We start from the raw sequence: 22189 nt of genomic DNA on the forward strand, positions 1-22189 counted from the left end.
GACAAAAATTAAACTAAAAGGAACAATAGAGAAATCTAAAAATATATAAATAATTATTAGCACACACAAAGTCAGAAACTATGAAGTAAATTATTATCAATCCAACATACTTAATTTATATTTTTAAAACACTGCACAGAACAGCGGAATATGATTTTTAAAACTTATCTGCATCATTTTAAAATAATACATATTGTGAGCTAAAAACCATGTCTGAATCAATTTAAAACACTCCAAAAATGCAAAGTATGTTCTCTGACTCCATGGAGTTAAATAATAAAATAATAATAAATAGATACCGGGAGAATTATCAAAATTTAGAAACTGAATAACATATTTTAATTAATCAATGAGACAATGAAATATACTGAGATGAATAAAGCTGAACACATTACATTGAACTTTGAGCAGCTTTTAAAAGAGTACTTACTAAGAAATGTATAGCAATTATGGCCTATATTAAAGAAAAAACCCCATACCAATGAATTCACTTTACTTGCTAGGAAATCACAAATTCAGACAAAACATAAATCTAAAATGAATATACAATGGGATACAGTGGAGATAAAAATAGAAAAAAGCACAGGAAAATGATAGAAAATGCGATAGCTAAGCTTTATTGTCAAATTGACTTGATGAAAAGACTCCTGTGGATGGTGTTGGAACATTGGGGTGCTGTATTCATGAGTGGATTGATATAGCGCAATGTGATGCTAGGAGGTGGAGCCCAGCTTGTGGTGGGTCATTAGCGGCAGGGCGTATCCTTCTCTGGCATATCCTCCTGAGCTCTAGTTACTGGCTATCATGAACTAAACTTTACTCTGTCATGCCCGTCCACCATGATGTTTCTGCCTTGGAGACAGTATGGCTCATGGATCAAACCCTCTGAAACTGGGAGCCAAGCGAAATTCCTCTTTCTTTAAGTTATGGGTATTAGTTATTGTGTCCCAGAAACAGGAAATTATCAGTGAAACCATAAACTAGTTATTTAAGATCAACAAAATGGATATACATATGGCGAACTAGGTACATTCACATAAAATTTTTGAAAATACAAGCTAACTTTGAATGATAGAAAGCAAATCTTTGCTTAAGTTTGGGAGAGGCAAGAGCATGATGAGTAAGGGAAGTATTACAAAAACATATCAGGACATTTTTTGGAGGACATGTTCATTGCCTTGATTATGTAAATAGTTTGAATTCTACGTCTCAGGTTTAGTCATTTCTTATAAATAAATAACATGTCAAAAAAGCTTCAGAACAATGTAGCTCGATTTAATATCTAGCTTTATGCCTTAAGATATTTCAGAGTTTTAATTATAAGTATATACTGAAAAAAAAAACCCACAATTTGTTTTACCACTAATTGCAGGACATTATTTTCAGAAAAATAAATCAGACACAGAAAGACAAATATTTGACATTCTTACTCATATACGGAAGCCAAAATATTGATTTGAAAGAAGATGCAAGAGTGATTATAAAAGTGTAGGAAAGATAGCATCAGAATACTGGAAAGTTAGAGAATGGATACGAAAATATAGCTACATAGGAGGGATGAAGTGTAATGTTCCGCAGTATGGCAGGGTAGCCTACTTTGCGATAAATCATTGCAAATCTTATGGAAAATTTGAAGATAGGAGTTGGAGGGCTCTAAAACAAATGACAAGGATGTGGGTATGCTATCTATTTATGATAATTACACACTTTACACATATATCTTTTATCACACTGTATCAAAAACACATTTATTATGTCAAGAAAAATAAAATCGAAAAACAAAGCAATAAATTTTGCTTAACTAATTTTATTTCATACACGTAACAAAGAATGAGCAAAATAAATGTTAGCAAAATTAGCAAAGAAAAAGAGGGATGTGAGTGGACAGAATTTATAGCTCTGGTACAAATAAATATATTTTAAGTATAGAGAATTTGAAGAAATGTTATAATTGCCTTGGTAGACCTCTGGCTTCTTTATCTCCTTTTGTGCTTAAGACTAAAGTGTAAGAGAAAGCTGCGCATTTAGACTTCTTTAGTCCACAGGTTATAAATTCACGATCAGATATCATTTAATCTTATTTTACTTGATTATTTTTATTGCAGGAAACCCCGTACTGTGATCTCTTTTGAGACGATGTAGGTTGTGTATGCATCTATAAGATAATAACAAGCCAAATAGTAACAAGTAGGGGTTGCTAACTTTCCCGTTAGGCTTCTAATGTAGCAGGAACAGAAAACTCATAAACTAAAGGTCATAAAACAGAATGAAATCTCTACTAAAAGACACATTTTCCCTTGTTTCCAATGTCTTGAAGTTATATAGGTGAAGAAGTTATGAATTCCAAGGTGAAGAAAAAGGGGGGAAGTAAGAGCAAAGGGGATTTCACAGACAGGTGTGAGTGAGATTACACTCACATTGGGCTGGGCTCTGCTGTCCACTGTAAGGGATCAAATAATCCCTTTTATTTGTGTGGTGATGCTTACAGTTGCTTCTTCTCTCAGGTGTTGGTTACTTCCCATTTATTCTTGTCTTGTGTATTTATGTGGAGTTCCAGAGTAGAAAACCCTAATGCTTAAACCCAAATAGGGTGTTCTCTATGAGCAATACTTCAGAATAGGAGACAGCAAAAGAGCAGAAATCATGTACTTCAAGCCAAGTCTCTTTAAATCATATGGGTATAAAATATTCCAGAGATCACAGTAGTTCAAACTGCACATAGCAGTAACTCACCAAGTCAGGATTTTAATTACTTCAAAAGCTTGAATCAACACTCAATGCTATCAAAAGCAAAATGAATGTACATTAATCACAGCGTAGCTTATTCACCTGACATCTTTCATTGCAGGAAAGTTCACAGCCCTTGGATCTGTTTCTCATCACACTTAACCTAAGGAAACAGGATAGCAAGTACCTTTAAAGAGACTGAATGGGAGAAGGGGTGAGCATTTAGATTTACTGTGCTATTGTTTTCCTAGTAATAGAGGAGTGGGCAATAGCATATGTACATGTCACCAGACAGCAACAAGTAGTCTGGAAAAGAATTTGTTATATCCATCCAGTAGAACAATTACTATTGCTACATTTTTTATTTTGCAATGGAAAAATCTATGAATGTTTTTACTATACTGAAAAATTAGGTTATCAATATCCCTTGTACTATTCTTGAGAAAATACGTATTCAGAAAAGTGCTTCTATACACTTTAAAGATTGATTATATAAAGGTACAAATTTTCAATAACGAATGCCACTATATTATATACATTAAATGTACCGATAAAATTAACTAAATAAAAAAACTAAAAAAAGCTAAAAAATTATTTCTTGAACTATATATTGGAATTTATTTTAGGATTTAATTTTTTTTAAAGTCACTGAATCTGGCAAAAATCTAAGATTCTGTGATATTTCCCTCTTGCTTTATTCATGCCCTCTCTCAAAGAACAGTGGCTTTAGTTTTTTTTCCTTGCAGCCCAAATGGTGTCCCAAATTTTATAGCAGACACATTTATTCTTAAGTGTAAGTGTTATTAGGTCTATTAGTCTACTTTTATCAGCCATATTAGTCTATTTAATATAAAAAATCTAAAATGTCATAATGTACTGTGGAAAGATTATTCTATCAGTGTGGTAAGGTGTAGCTGATATAAGAGTTAGGCACAAGTGGTGTTTGGAAATCTTAGGAAATACTTGTCTACTAAATGGAGAATTTCACATAAATTAATTTCTCAGAGAGCTACTCTTCTTATTTCTAAAATCTAGATAAAAAATAATGAATAAAGAAGTTTTTAATTCTCAATATAAAAATCTTAACACAATATTTAAGAAAATAAAAACTGACAGCTTATTATAGACAACAATAGTGATATGAAAAATAATAGCCTTTCTAATAACAAGATGTTCTATAGATGTGATATGTTTTTGCTCTGAACTTTCAAGAAACCACAATCAATCAAATTATTTTATGGTGTCATAAAATCATAAAACTGGAGAGCATCCAATTTCCTCACTTTTAGTACTAACTGTAATAATTAATAGCCTTATTTTTCATATCATAGGGAAATCCAAAGCTTTAAGTGCTAATTCTAATAATTAATAGACTTATCTTTCATATCTTAAGGGAAATCCAAAACTTTAAGTGCAAAATAAATTAGCTATTTTGCTTTGGGAAAGTTAACATTTAGCCTTTTAGCTGAATGATTGGTAAAAATGTAATTATGCTAAATTTAGAAGAAAAAGATAACAAAATTTTCTTTCGTGGATAGTTCATAGTCTAATATTTCTGCTCATTATTTTTAAACATGCCTCAAATAATATTAAATAACAAAAATAAACATTAATTTGCAAATATTCCATTTCAAAATTGTGCTACTTCTATCCTTTAAGTAGGCTAGTTATGGAACAGGCAAAAAGTGGCTGTATTTGTTAATTTATGTACATAAATCTCAAGAACTATCTTCATCTCTTCTAAAACTTGAACAACATGGCCTTATCACAGATGGCCGTAATTAATCCCAAAGGCTTTATAATTGATGGAGCCATGGAACAAACACTTAGGAAAAATAGAAAATTATCTCAGTATTTGAAAATATTCCCCTTAAAGCCTTAGAATAACTTATCCAGAAGATAAGTATTGAAGTCATCTGATTCGACTCTTTTCCCAGAAAAATGTTAGTGATTCCATTTTTTTAATTCATTAAGTTTATGGGTACATTTTAGGTACACAGCATGATGACATTTATCATTGGGATCTTGTACCTTTACATGATAGATCTTGTTTTTATTTTTTCCCCACACCCCTTCAACCTCTCCACCCCTGCCTATTTACACAGACTTTGTGTCTCTCTTTTCTGTCTCACATTTATTCCTTTCCCTTCTTTCCTTTTCTTTCTCTCTCCCACTTCCCCTTCTCCTTTGAAACTTTTCTTCCTATTTCACATTATCTATTGTGCAATTTGTTCTGCATTTGCACTTTCGGTTTCTCACACCAGAGAGACTATTCAGTATTTACATGTCTGTCCCATTTATTTCACATGAGTATGGTCTCCATGTGCATCCGTTTAGCTATAAATAGTTTCTCATTATTTATTGCTGAGTAGCACTCAATTTTATTCACACACACACACACACACACACACACACACACACACATTTTCTTTATCCAGACATCAGTTGATGGGCAATTGAGATTGCAATTAGTGATTTAAAAAAGTTGGAAATATGCTTAGAAAACAAAAGGAAATGTAAATCAATCTTATATAATTTAAAAACTTGAAAAATAAAGGATTTAGGAAGATAATAAAAGCTCTACATTACAAAGAGTTACATATTACATTCTAGTTGTGATCTTGTTATAGAGAAAATATTTGCTGTGTGATTTCTTCTTTGGTGAGTTGTAATTTCTCCTAGTATCCATTCTAACATTCTTGCAGGAACAACAGAGGGAAAGTCACCTAGGGAGTTCCGTATTTTGTGAGTAAGGATAATATATTAAAATTTCCTTACAGGGGACAAAATTATATAAAGTATGCTTTCTAGCCTTAATGGTCTATGTGAAGAAAAATAGTATAGGTTGAAGAAACAATCATAAGGAACATTTGTTTTGGCTTGAACTCTTTAGGGTTAAATTTCATAGGAAGGGAAATGCTGCACAGTTTGTCTTGGAACCAAGGAAAATTTTATTTGGACTTCTCTTTCAGAGTCTGAGGACGATACCATTGTTTTCAAGTTCTGTGGCAGCCCAAGGGCAGAAAGTTCAGGGAAGAGTTTACCGAGTACATGGCCTGAAATACCACTTTTTCTCCACTATGGTTCCTATGTGTCATGGAATAGTGGTGCAGCATCATGTCGCCTGTGGTGAAAGACAAGGAAATTGACAGACAGTGAGGGTGGTGATGGGCTTTTAAGTAGGAATGTCCACACACACACACACACACACACACACACACACACAATCAGAAGAGTCCCCCTGTAGGGATAAATTAGCTTATTAAAGAAAGCAGCAGCTGAAACTTTTCCTCCGTCCTATCCAAATTCTGCTCTTTAAATCTCTGATCTCTGCACACTTTCTGTCACAACCACTCTGCATCTTGGTAAAGAAAAGAGGAAAGGAGAACATTTTCACCAGGGACTTATTCTTTGAAATGACAGAATATTTATTCAAATGATAACTACACATATCAGGAAAGGTATCATTCACGAGCCTTTTAAGGACTAGCATCCTGTCTGCAAAAAAGTTGGAAGAGTCAATTACTGCTGATAAATGTGTGTTTTATTTGTTTATGTGAGTTTTATGGTACATTTCTTATTAAGTGTAATTTCTTGTCCAATTTAAATATAAATATCGTGTAGGCATATAGCAATGTTTAGAATAACATTGGTATAAACCTTTATCTGATAAATATTGAATTGGAAATAACCTGCTTTAAATGGATAAGCCTGAGAACATACATATATTAAAATGTTTTAATATTGACCCCTAAAATAAGAATACATATGAAAATATGAGTAAGAAATAATGAATATTAAGCAAAAGTACAAAACAGAGCGCACAATATTCTCAATCAACAAATACTAGCAATTTTGTTCTGGAATATTATAGCTTCAGATAATTCATGAAAGTTAAACACATTCTTTTAATTAGGAAAAATTCAAAATTCAATCAACACAAATAAAGATTATGAATAAAAACATTTCCTCATTTTTCATGCCCCTTTGACAATTCACAAGAAAATGAACTAAGCACTTTGTGCAATTTTAAGTGCCTACTCTATGCTAAGATGCTTACCAAGTCAGCCAGCAATGCCAAATTACGAGGTTGGACAGATGTCGGTTTATACTGTAACTCTCGAGGGAAAGCAATGCCTTTTTGAAAGCGATTAGAACATTGTAAAAGGAAAATTCAAAGAAAAATAGAAAGAAAGGCAATGAAAGAGAAAGGCCAAAAATATTGTCTGCAGATTTTTAGGGAGATTTTTACAGGAAAACCTGTAGTTGTGTTGTGAAGGCAACATCAAATTCTCCATGAATGACTATTATTGCAGAAAAGATAGACCAGGGGAATGACTCCAGCAACAAAGGCTAAATCAGTCTTGAAAAATACCTGCTAAATCCCTGCTAGATCAGACATGAAGGAAACCAACCTAAGTTATTAAAAAAATTGTATTTCACCCATCAAAAACTTCTGTATAGTGTTTCTATAGCAAACTTTTGAACACAGAAATGATGTTTCAGAGTAAGGAAATCACTGTTCATATAGCTCATGTCCTAAGGGATGCGATCATTCATGCTGTATGTTATTCAAAATATTGTTTTTCAATTTTAAATTTTTTGTTTTTACTTTTATTAGTACACGCTTGTGACACAAGATGATTGTGTTCACCGTGGCTATTGGTACATGTACCCAACATATCAGTTCTTAGCATGCACCCCTCTTTTCATCCCTTTTCCCACTTGCAAAAGTTCTATTTAATTAACCTTTATCTCTGTGTTTTTTAATTTCACGATTGATATATAAATTGAATGTGGCATTAGAAAAATCAATTAAATTTCATCAGACTTTCAATTTCTTTTGTTTAATGGCAAATACTATGATTGTGATGAATTTTCTGGATGACCAATGAAAATTTTTGACCCAATGTTAAGATCTGTGTTTTAATGTTTCTATGCCATTTTCAATTGTTGTCCTGCGGTGATCATTTGAAAGTCTTCTACTGCTTCACTTTTGTGTTTTTTCATATCTGTTTCTGTCTGAGTTTTCTTCCTACTGAACTCCACAAGATGAAACTGGCCCTAAGTATCTTCCTATAGTCATGTCCAGTGATCCAGTGACCTCACAGTAATGTTGCCACACAACATTGACTCAGCAGCTCATCACTCTGTTGCTCTGTAAATATATAGAATTTATTGCACATAATATTATGGATATATTATCATGTATGGTAATATTTACATATAACAATATTACATACAATTCATCTTTTTAATTTACAAGTTAGCTCACCAGAGTCTTCACTTCCTTATTATCTCAGACACTGCTCTCTGTCTTCCTTGTGGTTACCTTGTCATCTTTGCAACATTTAAATGTTACAGAGCCACAGGACACAAATTTAGACATTTTGTGACCTTGTGTACTGACTTATCTTGGGAGATCTAAGATTAAAACTTTATTCCACTATCCCATCTTCCACAGTTTCAACTTTCTGTTCAGCATTCCAACCTAGATAAATAGTAGGCCTTTTAAATTCATAAAGCGCTAGCCCCCAAAATTTGACATTTACACTCATATCTGTTATTTACCAAGTGTTTTCAGTTTGGAATAATGACCCTTTCTTCAAAATATATCCCATCACCCTAAGCCATTGTCCACCATCTCTTGCCTTGACTCTGTGACGGTCTCTTAAATTGTCCCAGTTCTGCCACACTTGTTTATACTCATCATTTACTTTTGTACTCAATAGTTACTCGGGCTATTTTGATGTGAAATTCTTGTTGCTAAGCCTCTCAAATTAATCCCATTGTCTTTCTATGAACTTCTTTATATGATCTGTGTTATGTTCTCATCCAATATCAGTCCTTATTTTTCTGCTTTTCCCACTGTTTCAAACACTGTGTCCTCTTCTCTGTTTCCTTAACATGATAAGCATGCTTCTACCTTCTGGAAATCTCTTTCCCTAGAAAGCAGTAGTCTTGATTATTTCCCACATAAAGGTAGCAGCTCAAAGAGATTTGCCTTTATTCATTTAGTCTCCAATTATATGTTCTTATTTTTCTGCATAGTACTTACTATGTGCTATAGTACGTAATATATTTAAATCAATTATATTGCTACATTTTAGGTATACAGTGATGCTCATCATTGGAAATTTGTACCTTTACATAACGTAGCTTTGTTCTTATTTTTCCCCATTCCCTTGCCCTCTGTTCACCCCCTTTCGTATTTAGAAAGACTTTGTTTCCATTTTGTTTTCTTTTCTCAGACTAGTTTCATTCCCTTCTTTCCTTTCCCCAAACTTTATTGCTTCCCCTTCCCCTTTGGACTTTTTCTTCACAATTTACATTACCTATTATACATTTTTTTCAGCTTTAATTGAGTTTATTGGTACATTTTAGGGATACAGTACAGTTACCTTTATTGTTGGGATCTTGTACCTTTACATGACAAGTCTTGATTCTCATTTTTTCCCCTTACCTCTGCCTATTATACATTTTGATCCTTATTTGCACTTTCCGTTTTTCACACCAGGGAAACTATTTGATAATTACACATGTGTGTCTTATTTATTTTAATTGAGTATTGCCTCAATGTGCATTCATTTAAAAGTAAACGTGACTAATTTCTCATTCTTCATGGCTGAGTAGTACTCCATATTATTAAAAAAACAAAAACAAACAAACCACATTTCTTTATCCAATTTCCAGTTAATGGGCAATTGGGCTGCTTCCATATTTTAGCTATTACAAGCTGTGCTGCTATGAACATGGGTGCACATATATCATTGTGGTATGATTCTTTTAGTTATTTTGGGAAGATACCCAGTAGGGGAATAGCTGGGTCCAATGAGACTTCCAATCCTAGTTCTTTGAGGTGTCTCTGTACTGACTTCCACACTAGTTGCAACAGTCTACACTCCCACCAGTAGGAGAGCAATGTTCCTTTTCCCCACAGCCCAGCCAGCATTTATTATTGGTTGATTTCAAGAAAGCAGCCAATTCATTCTGGGGTGAGGTGGAATCTCAATGTTGCTTTCATTTGCATCTCTCCAATGACCAGTGATGTTGAACATTTTTTCATATATTAATTTGATTTTTCTACTTTTTTGCATAAAAAAGATTTCATTAACAAAACCTCCATTGCCTGTGAACTAGCACAAAGAATCAACAAGTGGGATCTCTTCTTGTTAAAAAGCTTTGGCACAGTAAGAGAAACAACCAACAGTGTGAAGAGACCACCCATAGTGTGGGGAAAAAAAACTTCACCTGCTGTTCCTGAAAGGTCTACTATCTAGAATATATAAAGATTTAAAAAAAAACAACAAAAAAACAGACCTCCCAAATTAAAAAAAAAATGGGCATCTGAAATGTACAGTGTATTTTCATCGATAGATTGACTTTGGTTTTTATGTTTTCTGTTTTGTTCCCTACAATACAGATGCCAAGGTGGAAGACTATGACACCCACTCATGGGAGAATAATGACTCAGTTTCGGACTGAATAACTTAATGAATACTTTTCTGTTTTTCTCCATCTAACTTGGTATAATTGTGTTGCTGGAAGATTTTGTACCTTGAAAGTCAAGTAACTTAAAAGAGTTATGGACTTAAATCACTTAGTGTATCTTGAGTTTTTATATAACTGCTTCTTTATTACATGCAGTCTCAGGATTAAACCAGGGTCTTTGTACATCCCCAGCCTTTTGAGACAGAGTCTCCTCAGTCTCTAAATTGTAGATCCTGGGCTCAAACTTGTGACCCTCTTGCCTCAGTTTCTCAGAGTGCTAGGATTATAGGTATGGGACACTTTGCTTGGCTGCCTGCACGAGATATTTAGAAAGGTTATTTAAATTGTGTTGCTTTAATAAGAGATATAACTAGAAAAATTCTAACTCAAAGTAGGATTATCACTTTGTGACAAAAATTTTCTTTTCTTTTTTCTTTTTTTTTTTTTTTTTTTTTTTTGAGAAAGGGTCTCACTATGTAGTTGAGACTTACCTAGAACTCACTATGTAGCCCAGGCTGGTCTCCAACTCACAGCGATCCTCCTGCCTCAGCATCCAAAGTGTGGGGAATATAGGCATGAGCCACCATGCCCAGCTGTGAGAAAAATTTCAATGTAATAAGAGACCCGATGGAATCTGAAGATTTGAAGATTTTAAAAAGAAATTATATGAAGCCAGGTGTGGCAGCACACACCTGTAATCCCAGCACTAGGAAGGCTGAGGCAGGAGGAACACTGTGAGTTTGAGACCAGCCTGGGCTATATAGTGAGTTCCAGGTCAGTCTCAACTACATAGTGAGACCCTGTCTCAAAAAATAAACAAATACAACAAAATTATATGTAATTTTTTCAGAGCACTGAAGGACATTTTTAAGAGTTAAGGACAAGGGTAAAGAGGTGACTAGTACTGAGCTACAAAATGCAAATATCTAAAAAAATGAGTTCACATTCTAGTATATATAAAATGTTTATACTTTTGAAATAAAAGATCTACTACAGAAAATGTTTATCATCTTAGTGTAAGAACTTTAATAGTAGTTGAAAAGAATTTCTGAAATTAACTATTTAATGCATGTTAAGTTTTTCGTAACATGAATATACCTGAATAAATGTAACGGGATTTGGTTACCACTGTCTGTGAACTTTACAAGCTAGTTCTGAAATCACTACTGATCAAAATATGAAATTAGGTAATTAAAATTGAATCTGAATTTTTAAGTTTCAGGAAATAGAAACAAAAGTTTCTTATATATTCTTACTCATATATTCAATATTAATTGATTTCATATACTGTACTTTTCTAAGGAGTATATCTGCATATTTTCATCCATTCTGCAATAATTGGCACTAGTTTTGGTTTAAAATTTACATGATTTAAACTACCAAATTCACACTTGTATCCTGCTGCTGGACCACATCACGTAAAACCCTAAAAAGTTACTGTAACTTGATCATTTGGCTATATACATTGTATAAAAGACAGCATATTATTCCAAAGATTACATGTGTACATTAGAACCTCTATACCACATCATTGTTTTTTAGTCCATTTATTTACAAGTCCATTATATTGACAAAGATACAAAACATATTTGTTCATTAAGGTTGTTGGGTTTGACAAAACCTTTATTGCGACCACTGCAATTTTCTAGAATACATATTTTGGAATAAATTATATATTTTTGCTTCATATATGCTGCATTTTTCCCAAGTATTTCAAGCCTAAATTAACTATTAAATGTGATATAAACTAGTAAAATTTTCAGATACTCCAGAACAAGATTGCATTTTTAAAACATGCAATTGATTTGCTTAAGTCCAATTTGTGCAGTGGTAACGATGAAATTTTAAGCCATATTCTACTGTACAAAACTAAAGAAATTCTAACATCAAAATGTTAGTACTCCATATACCCGAACCAAGACCTGTCATGTAAAGGTCCGAGATCCCAATGATGAATGTAACTGTACTGTATACCTAAAAAGTACCAAAAACTCAATGAGAAAAAAAATGTTAATACTGACTTCAGTTTCATCCCAGACTGAAATCATAAAGAAATCATAAAGACTGCACCTATTGTATCAGTGGTGACTGAAAAACTATATACCTATATTTAATTTTTAAGTTTCCAGGTTTGATAAAATGTTCATTCTAAATGCAATATTCTCTTATAAATATATTCATAAAGAAAACATTGTCATTTTCATCTATTGAAGTATTTGTGCCTTGATAAACTGATGTGCCTTTTGCTTGTGGAAGCTAACCACAAAATGGTTCCTTTCTTTATATAATGCAGTGTACTTTGAACAACCAGGCAGCTTTGCCTGACTGATTACACTAATTTCTATTTTCTAGCTACCCTTGGAAGTCTTTGATATTGAGAACTGCACTGAGTGGTGCCACAGGGGAAACTTGTGAATCTCTAATACAAAATGTTCTGCTTTGGATGAAAAGCATCCCCCAGAAGTACATTTTAAATCTCTTTTAGATATTTTCTGCTGACTGTTTACTTTGCATTTATCATTTTATCCATGACTGTGTTATATATATATAATGCACTTCAAAAGATGTTTCTATGGGTGATTTTTAACACTTTCAACCTCCCAGATTAACAAGGCTTCCTGCTTATTGTGATCTGCATTTTAAGTGTTTGCCAGCCAGTGTTAGCTTGATTTGCAGTGTGAGCTTTTTGTAGTGGTTCTTATGCCAGTTTACTCTCTGTTAGCCCTTGAGTTTTAATTCCTGCTATGTGGAACACCTCATGTTTGTTGTTGGGCATATGTCAAGGAATAAAATACATTTACCTTTACAGCTTTCATTACTTCTGAGGATGAGGCAAACACTAAAATAAGTAATTTCATTGATGACTTAAATGCAATGGATTCTCCAGTTACAATGGATCCTCAAGTTATGACCGCCCTGACACAAAAGAAAAGGGTTAATTGGGTTAATGGCAGATTCATCTGCCTCTTGTTAACTATAGTGTGTACCCAAGGAAACATCCAGATCTCAGCTGTATTGACTTAGTTACAACCAGCCCTTGGGAACTGATTGAGTTTGTAAGTAAAGGGTGCACTGGATAATTTTACAAGAATGATAAAGGACCAGTTTCACTTTACAATTTTTGTTGTAAACTGTGCTATATCTTGCAGGCCATGGTCTAAGAAGCTGTATGTACCCCATTACTATAGCAGAATTAATATTACTAACTTTCATAACAATGGTCCTATTAAATCTTTGTGTACATCATGTGTGCTTACCTTAAAGACCCATTACCTACCCAATTGTAAACATGAGGTGGAAAAAAATTTATGCTATTATTTTTCACCTTAATAGACTTTGGGAATGGATTAAACGCCACATACTCAGTTGTGGATTGAATAGTCATTTAAACCGAAAGACTGTAATAAAAAGATTGACTAATTTTGGGGGTAATTTTCTCATACTTGTTTTAGGATGATGTTGATGAAACTTTGAAAAGTTGCGAAATTAATTCTACTTTGCAGTTTTTGTTTATTTGTTTTTATTGTTGTCATTTCAATACTTTTCTTCAAAGCAACTGATATTTCTCTAGGTAACTAAATGATTATTGGAGGCTTTTTGTTTTAATTTCTTCTGTAAAGGAGCTGTCAAAAAGGACACACATTCTCTGCTTCTGTGGAAAGATTTAGTCCGTGATGAAAACATTAATTTTAATAACTTGCAGCATATTTATACTTGCTTCACTGAGTTTTGAGGGACCAAATTGTATATATTTAAGGTCTGTAATGCAATGATTTTATAACTTTTAAATTACAGAACAAACTAATTATGATATTTACAGATTACTTGGCTTTTTAAAAAATTTAGGTGTGTGCATGTGCAGTGTGTGTGTGGATATGTGTATTGTGGTTACTATGTAGTAAATGTATGATTTAATCTCTTAGCAAATTTCAGCTTGACAACAGATTATTATTAACTATACTTCCATGCTATATGTGAGATACCCAGAACTTATTCATGATATAATTAAAAGTTTAGAGTCTTTGATCAAAATGTCCCTTTTTTTCTTACTCTGCGTCCCCTGCTAACAACCATTCTATTCTCTATGACTTCCTTTATTTTTGATTCCATATATAAAGTGAATCATATAGTTTGTCTTTCTATGTCTAGGTGACTTAGCAAGCAAAATACCTTGAAGGTTCATATATACTGCCAAAAAATGAAAGTTTTATTTATTTTCAAGGCTGAACAGTATTCATATTCAGAATTATATAATATAGATATTTTGTGCTTTTATTGGTGGCAGGTTTTACATTATTGATTCAATATTCTTATTCATTATCGATCTTGTGTGGTTTTCTATTTCTTCATAAGTCATTCTTGGTAGACTCTATGTTTCAAAAAATGCATTACTTTTTCTGTTATACAATTGTTATTATATAATTGTTTATAGCAATCTCTTTGTGAACCTTTGTATTTCTGTTGTATCACTTGTAAATCTCACTTTTCATTGTATTTATTTGTTCTCTGTCTTTTTATCTTTTCTCTTCCCTTTAATTGTCTAAGTAATACTTGCTACTATTTATTTATTTATTTATTTATTCATTTATTTATTTATGTAGTGGGGCTGAGGTTCAATTCAGGGTATCAGTCATGGTAGACAAGCACTACACAGGGAGGATTAACATCCTCAAGCCAAGGAGAGTGGCCTCAGAGTAAAGAAACTTTGCTGCCACCTCGATTAGGGCTTCTATCCCCCAGGACTCTGAGAAAACTACATTTCTATATTTACTGTTACCCAATCCATGATATTTTTATGGCAGCACAAAGAAAGTAACACAATATAAAATGAGCAGACATGAAATATAAGTAGAAATTATTTAAAATCAAATAATTTAAAACACTAGAATTAGGTGAGGCTTAGTAGCATGTGCCTGTAATCCCAGGACTCTGGAGGCTGAGGCAGGAGGATTGCTGTGAATTTGAGGTCAACATGGTTTACTTAGTGAATTCAGGCTACATAGTGAGACCCTGCTTTAAAATAAAAAATGAAAATAAAAGTAAATAAATTTAAAAAAAACATTTGAATTGGCCAAGACACTTGTAAAGAGAAAAAATGAGGAACAAAAACCCTGCCTCATGGGACACCAAAATTGATTTGGGCACTAATTACTAATTAAGACAGATGAAATCATCAAAAGACCAGTAAATAGACTATAGTAGCAGAATATAGAGTATACTGTTCAAAAGTGGAGTAACGGTTTATTCCAGGTTTCCTGTGTCAGTCTAGTTTTCACCAGTTGTCACTTAGCTTAACAATTTGGACTCTCACAATGTTAGTTTAGTCAGTAAATTGTACCACCTGAGTAGATCTGTCGGGGGAAATAAAAAAGTTAATGTTACTGAACAAATGATTATCCCTAAATTAAAAAAGTTAACGCAGATGCTCATCCATATTAAATACCAAATTCAATCAATGAGTTAAAAGAGGACAAAAGACCACTTCCTCAGGCTGTGTGCCCAGGCTTTCAAAGTAGAGAAAGGTATGGCTTTCTATGTGGTTTACTGGAAAGTGAACCATGCTCTCACTGAACTGTTAAATAGAGGACATCGTTTAACGCTTCACCTTCCTGGACACTCTTTTAATTTTTTTTTTTTGTAATTATTAGAAAGGGTCTTAAGATGCTAGCTAGGCCCTTGATTAAACTTGAAGTCTAGGCTATTGCAATGCAAAATTACTTGAAGTTTTGATGCTAAAGTTTTTATGATTAAGAATTCTTTTTTTAATTGATACTTTTTAGGTATACAGTACAGTTACACTCATCATCGGGGTCTTGTATCTTTAGATGACACATCTTGGTTCTCATTTTGTCCCCATTCCCCTGCCCTCCCTTCATCCCCTCCACCCTTCCCTGTTTACAAAGACTTTGTTTCCACTTTTTTCCTTTTCTCTTATTTTTTCTTTTCCCTTCTTTCCTTTCCCATGCCCCTCTCACTTCCCCTACACCTTTAGCCCTTCTCTAAAGCCCTAGGTTGTTTTCATGCGTGCTTCTCTCTATTTTCCACCTTACTCATGGAAAATGAGTTTGTCACTTCTGCTGAAGAGCTTGCCGTTAGGAAGATGCCGTTGCCCAATGAATAAGAAACTATATTCTGAAATCGTACTGTGTGAAAAACCTGGATTTTTAGGCTTAAGATGTGTTTCATTCTTTGAGACTTTGACTTTCAAAACTATGAGACACATTTTTTACTCCGCAGGGTTCTGGTGAGAAATACAAGAGACAATCTACGCAGCTCTCAGTAGACTGTCTCAAATCTTACAGTGCTTACTGAATCTGCCAATTGACCTATTAATTTAATTTATTGCTCTCCTCACACCCACTAGCAAATAGCTTTGCTTTATGATTTTACCATCTATAATGATGTCACTGTATCACCCATGCATTCAGTAATCAAAGTAGCTTAGATACAATCATTCAAATCATTGTAAGAAATTATGCATTGCTATGAGATCAAAGACCAGAGTTCATGGTACCCTGAAACATAACTCACACCTGCCAAATCATCTTACCCATCAGCTTATCCAGGATATGATAATTTAAAACTAATTAATTATTTTATTTCACTTGAAATTAGTATATCCTGGAATGATCATTTTAATCAATTATTATACAATTGCTACCGGCCCCGTCCAAAAACAAAACAACTGCAACAAAAACAGGTCTGAGTGACTGAGTGAATAATTTGTAAATTTTATATTAAGGCTTTTAATAATTCAAGTATACTTAGGAAAATCTAAGTTCTGCAGTGAAAAAATAATCTAACCACTCCTGTAACGTTGACTTGCAATATGCTTTTTTTACGTGTATGGCGCTCTTGCCTCTGTGATTGGCTGCTACCTAGGACATGAGAACATGGTTTCTCAGGCTCCACATTTCTTCATTACATTTGTTTAAAACTGACAGAACTTCTCACTCTTTGTTCTCTCACATTATCTACTATAAAATATCCGAGAGATTTGTTTAGCAAAAATTCTTTATTTTTCAAATATTTAATGATAAATGCGAAGGGGTACGTAAGAACAGTGCTTCAGAAGGGACATGTGGCTGCAACTCATTTACTTCCTCAAAGCTCCCTGAGATCTAAGCAGTAGAATAAACCCTGGTGAGGTACCTCTGTGGTATAATTACATTGAACTTTCTCAGAAAGTCACAAATACATAGGAAAATTAAAAAGTTCTGGACACACCAAATGTGGGAATTTCTTAAGTCTATAGGTAATCTTTGAGTTCTGTCAATCACTACTAAACTAGAAAAAAAATATAGAAATCCTGATGTCAAACTTGAATCATTTTTAGGGACATATTAAAATCTTTAAGCAAAAACAAAAAAAAAGTACTTTAAAGCAAAATTCCAAAGTTGTTGATGTTGTTTGGTCAGCAAGTTTTCTAAGGGAAAAAAATTAAAACATTTGTTTTTGAGGATATGATTTCTATTTAAATAATGGAGGTTAGGGGAACTGTGCAGTAGGCCATTTCGAAACGAATCTCTTCCGTTGGGGCTCAGTGCAGGAAACATCCAAAGCACAGAGGGAAGCCAGAAAGTGTTTGTTGCAGACAGCGGGCTGGCATGTTGTAAACTGATCTTGTAAATCTAATCAGGTCGTCCCACATATCCCTTCCTTCTTTTTTCTTTTCCTTTTCCATGCACTTTCCCTTTCTCTTCATTCCCTTTCCCTTCCTCTCCTCCTCTCCCTTCCCCTCCTTTTTCTTTTCTTTTGATGGAGTCTCACCGTTTTGCCTACCTGGCCTTGTGCCTGCTCTCAATGGATGTTCCTGCTTCAGCCTCCTTAAATGGTGGGACCATAGATATGCACCACTGGGCCCTTTTCCTATTATCCTTTTTTTTTTAAATTGTTTTTAGACACTGCCTCTCTATCTAGCTCAGTCTGGCCTTAAAGTCACTGCAGTCCTCCTGCCTCAGCAATCTGAGTGTTGGGAATACAGACGTGCCTCACCATTCCCAGCCCTGTAATGTACTAACAGTGAATGAAGAAGTGGGCCCCTACCAGACACAGAACCTGCTGGTAAATTGATTGTGGACAGGCATCCTCCAAAACTATGAGGAATAAATTTCTGTTTTTAATGAACTACACATAAGATTGATGACGTTGCTAAGCTTGCCTACAGAAACTCCAGTGAATGTACTTTAGGGAAATGTTTTTTCTTGTATCACGTTTTCCCTTAGGGTTGCTAGTATAACTATCACCTTTGAAACTCTTTTTGCATTTTTCCCCCATAAAAGGAATATGGCAAAATTCATAGCTACTGGAAGAGTCAGCAAACATCAGTTGCTAATTGATAATTCTGTGCCCACCTCTGGGAGAAGAGCCATGAATACATCACTTGCTGTGTCACATGAGGTTTGTGCTGTTATTGTCTTGGGATTTGTGTTTACATTCTAAAGTTGGAGGTAAATTGTAAAGTGAAGTCTATCTCCAAAACACAGGAAGTAGGGAGAAGGGCACATAATTCCCCAAGTTACCTATGTTGTTTCAAAAATGTTTTATGATGTATATTAATCCGGTTCTTGTACACTACTATTTTCTGTAGTTCACTTAAGAGAAGGTTTTGTGTAATTGTAGTTTGTTTCGCCCTTGTAAGACAGAATCTTTATTTTTGAGTAACTGTTGAAGATAATGACACACAATGTATCAATTATTATTAATGTCTTATTTTGTTAAGAAATTCTATTTTATTGTTTCAAAAAGAAGTGTCTGGTGTCTTCCTGTCCTCCTGAGTGGTGTACAGCAGCAAAGAAAAACGCTTACATTCTCTCCTTTTAGAGGAAGCACCTATGAAATACCTACTGATAATAACTGAACCCACCCACCACAGAGCAAAAATGCTCCTCGTTTCTGTAGTTCCCTGTCAACAACTCAAAATGTTGCCAATCATTTGAAAGGATTAAAATCTGGAGTTTTCATAATACTGCCTTGGGGAAAGATACTTAACAATATGTTTTAGCATGGTTGTCTATTGCAATATAAGGTACATAGGATTGCTGCATGTATGCATAACATGAGTCTTTTCAGCTGTAATTTCCATGTACAGTTCATTGAATCACTTAAAGATGAAGAATTATAGAGGACAGAACTGTGATTCTAAGGGATTAGAATTCATTATGATGGGTGGGAGGTTTAGCTCAGTGGCAATGCTCCTGCCTTGCAAGTGTAAGGTCCTGAGTTTGAGTCCTAGTACCAGATAAAAAGAATTCATTTTGAAGCAGTCTCAGAAGAAACCCATGACAGTGAATTTCATTAATTGTGCTGAGATTATTATTTATACATCTCAGACTTCAGTATCTGCTGTCCATTATTCCAAGTTCTAAGGAAGACACATAAGAGACAGGACCAGGAAAGCAGACTTATTCACTTGTTTATTGGGCTTTGTCTATAAAATCCACTTTAATCTTTTACTGGACTTCCTCTAGTGCAATATTTAGTAATATAGAATCTTCTTTCTTCCTTGAAAGTCTATTTACATTCTGCTTGACAAGGAGTCTTTGTGTTTTTCTCTTAGGCCTCTACCTGTATCTTGGTTCTTTACCTCTAATTTTCTGTCCATGTCAAAGAAATACCTCTTGTTTTACAGAGTTGTAATGATATCTCTATCAAAGAATACGAACCATCAGAGAGACTGGAGGTCTTTCTGTTTTCATTTCTTTAAAAAAGAAAAAAACAGAATGATTAAAGTTATGCTATTTTGTGAATATCAGTGTTAGAAGAGCACTCAATAGGCTAATGGGAACTTAGATTAAAAAAATCATTTTGAAACTTTCAGAAGAGGACAGATCTTTGTAATGTATCAGAAATCAAAGACTGAAATTACCTATTCCCAGATAATGTTATCCTCAAAATGTTAGCCTTTTATGTAGAAATATGGTCTTCTTTCAAGAGGTATGATGATTATCCATCCAACCCTCTCTTCCTTCAGAAAGCATAATAATTTGAAGTTTATGTTGCTGTTCTAATCACTTCTGAAGTTTTTAATGGAATGCTTTGATTTTCTAAAATATATATCATTAGATAGCAGATCAAAGAGGACAGTGCTTCTCACCAAAGTATAACAAACCAATTAGCATAGTGGGAGTACATATATACATTTTTTCTTTTCTTTCCTTACAGTAAGTCCTATTAGTGCTGCAGTGTGCCCAGAATATGTGATAGGAATAAGTGGGTGTGTATCCAATGACAGAAGAATAGATTCTAGAGAGGTAAAGTGTGCTGAGAACAAAGGATGTTAAAGTTCTATCATCATAAAAATGCTCTGTATTATTAATAATGCTAATACTAATAACTATTATTAAACAGCTATTTTATTCTGTGGCTCCTTCCTCTTAGAAATATATTGTAGGCTAAGGTAAAAATGTTAAATGAGGTAACTGAACTACAGAGAGGCCTGTTTGTTGTTTTGTTTTGCGTACATGGGACTGCAAAGCTACGTCTGAAAGCCTGGAGTGTAGTATAAGAAAGAGCACAACAGTTCGTGATGACTGTTGGCTGCTTGAAGATTGCCAGTTGTCTGCTTTCTACACTGCTCCAGCAGCGTGCTCTTCTGGAGCAGATTCTGACCTATTTGTTTGTGCAGACACTATGCACAGTCTAGAAGGCTATATTTTATACTCAAAGCTCTTGGCATACACTTAAGTATCCCATCTATTTTTGACTGAGTTCTAAAAGAAATTGCTTTCTTGTGATTTTCATGATCTTCCTTGATGTTGTCATGAGTGTGCAACTTTAATTATTCTCTCATATCTCAAGGTTTTAGTAAGTCTCTTTTGAAATTTAAAAAGACCCAGGATGCTTGGGTTACATTTTCCAATGTTTCACATTTAGAGAAGTAGTATTTTATTGATTTATTGCTTTTAAAACCAACTACCCTAACATTTTGCTGCATACAAGAATGAACTTTTGTTGTTTCACATTTTCTGTGAGTTTGAAATTCCAGAGAAGAGTTTCCAGTCATCCCAGTTCAAGTTCTTTCATAATATTGCCATTGAGTTGTTGCCCTGGGCTGCCATCATCAGATTAAGATTTATTTCCAGGATGGAATCCTTAGATGTCTGTTGGCAGTACTATGTACTGGTGTTTGTTTGTTTGTTTGTTTGTTTGTTTTAGATAGGGTCTCACTCTGTAGTTCAGGCTGGCCCTGAACTCACTATGTAGCCTAGGCTGGCCTTGAACTCATAGCAATCCTTCTGCCTCTGCTTCCTGAGTCTTGGGATCATGGGTGTGCACCACCACATCAGCCTGTATATTGTTTTGATCAAAATAAGATATAGTTCAAAAGGCACTTAGTGTCAAAGACAGAAATTGAGATATATGCAGCATCATTCTTACTTGGGAAATATTAGAAAAGTTACTTGATCAGTATGCATATGAAATGTGTCATGGATTCTTATCATAACTCCTTGAAGTGTGTAATAGTATCCCCACTTTATAAGAAGAAGTTAAAACTCAGCATAGTGAGAATAGAAAGTGGCAGAATCAGTATTACCTTCCAGGTTTCATTAACATGAATAATTTTTTTTCTCTTGTCTCTTCTGGAGAAGAGAAAAAATATTGTAAGTAATTTAATGTAGCATTGAGAAAAATAGATACTAGATTATAAATGAAATTAGTACACAAAGAAAGAATCTTATAAATACAAGTCATTTTTATCAGGAAGCAATAGGTGCATCTTGAAATCAATAAAATGCTAGTAAACTCCAAAGATTTTCTTCAATTTGAAATTTTGAGTTAAGGTAAGCAACCAAAACATACACAATATTTCAATTATTCAATCCTGTTCACTGCCTTGTTTTATGATTCCTCATTTAAGGGAAAAGCATTATCAAATGTTGTGAATCATACCTTAAACTCTAGTGACAAATAGAGAATAATCACATCCAGGATGTTCTTGGTTAATACCTGCCTTGTATCTCCAAAACCC

Source organism: Fukomys damarensis, unplaced genomic scaffold, assembly GCF_012274545.1.
Source record: "Fukomys damarensis isolate Sample0158 unplaced genomic scaffold, DMR_v1.0_HiC HiC_scaffold_21, whole genome shotgun sequence".
NCBI lineage: Eukaryota > Metazoa > Chordata > Mammalia > Rodentia > Bathyergidae > Fukomys > Fukomys damarensis.